Source organism: Capsicum annuum, chromosome 2, assembly GCF_002878395.1.
Source record: "Capsicum annuum cultivar UCD-10X-F1 chromosome 2, UCD10Xv1.1, whole genome shotgun sequence".
Taxonomy (NCBI): domain Eukaryota; kingdom Viridiplantae; phylum Streptophyta; class Magnoliopsida; order Solanales; family Solanaceae; genus Capsicum; species Capsicum annuum.
The window spans coordinates 23965845-23967256 of NC_061112.1; positions in this window are offsets into that span (position 1 = coordinate 23965845).

Here is a 1412-nt window from a genome sequence, read left to right on the forward strand (position 1 = left end):
TCATACAGTCTTGTTGGCTGATCTGATTGAGTTAGACATGGTAGATTTTGATGTGATTCTGGGTATGGACTGGTTGTATTCTTCTTATGCCTCTATTGATTGTCGGACCCTAGTGGTCAAGTTTCAATTTCCGGGTGCATCCATGTTTGAGTGGTCTGGGAATTCTGTGTCACCTAAGAGTCATTTTATCTCTGACCTCAAAGCTAGAAAGGTTATTTCCAAGGGGTGTATTTACCATTTGGTTAGAGTCAAAGACACTAAGTTTGATACTCCAACTCTCCAGTCTGTTAACGTCGTCAATGAGTTTTCTGATGTCTTTCCAGATGATCTCCCAGGGATACCTCCTGATAGAGAGATAGAGTTCGAGATTGATCTTCTTTCCGATACTCAGCCCATTTCTATTCCTCTTTACCTTATGGCCCCTGCAAAACTTCAGGAGTTGAAAGAGCAACTCAAAGATCTACTAGATAGGGTTGTCAAAAGGCCCAGTGTTTCTCCTTGGGGTGCTCCTGTGTTGTTTGTAAGAAAGGTAGATGGCTCTTTGCGTATGTGCATTGATTACCACCAACTAAATAAAGTCACCGTAAAAAATAAGTACCCCCTTCCGAGAATAGACAATTTGTTTGACCAATTGCAAGATGCAAGTTATTTCTCAAAGATAGACCTTCGTTCCGGCTATCATCAACTCAAAGTTAGGGACTGTGATATCCCAAAAACTGCTTTCTGAACTCGTTATGGCCATTTTCAGTTTCTTGTTATGTCTTTCGGGTTAACTAATGCCCCAGCATCTTTCATGGACCTCATGAATCGAGTGTTCAGACCATATCTGGATATGTCTGTCATAGTGTTCATCGATGATATACTGGTGTACTCTCGTAGTGAGGATGAACATTCTGATCATGTCCGAACTGTCTTGCAAACCCTTAGAGATCACAAGTTGTTTGCCAAGTTCAGTAAGTGTGAATTTTGGCTAAGGTCAGTTGCTTTTTTGGGTCATATCATTTCTTCTGAGGGTATTAGAGTTGATCCCCAAAAGACCGAAGATGTTAGAAATTGGCCTAGACCTATTTTTCCGACTGATATCCAAAGTTTCTTGGGTTTAGCTGGATATTACTGACATTTTGTTGAGGGTTTCTCCTCTATAGCATCTCCTATGACTTGGTTGACCCAAAAGAAAGTGAAGCTCTTGTGGTCCGAATCTTGTGAGAAGAGTTTTCAGGAGTTGAAGACTCGACTCACTTCAACCCCTGTTTTGACTTTGCCTGATGGTGTTGATGGTTTTGTGGTGTACTATGATGCTTCGAGAGTTAGGTTGGGTTGTGTATTGATGCAGAAGGGTAAGGTGATAGCTTATGCTTCTAGACAGTTGAAACCCCATGAGAAAAATTACCCCACCTATGACCTTGAGTTGG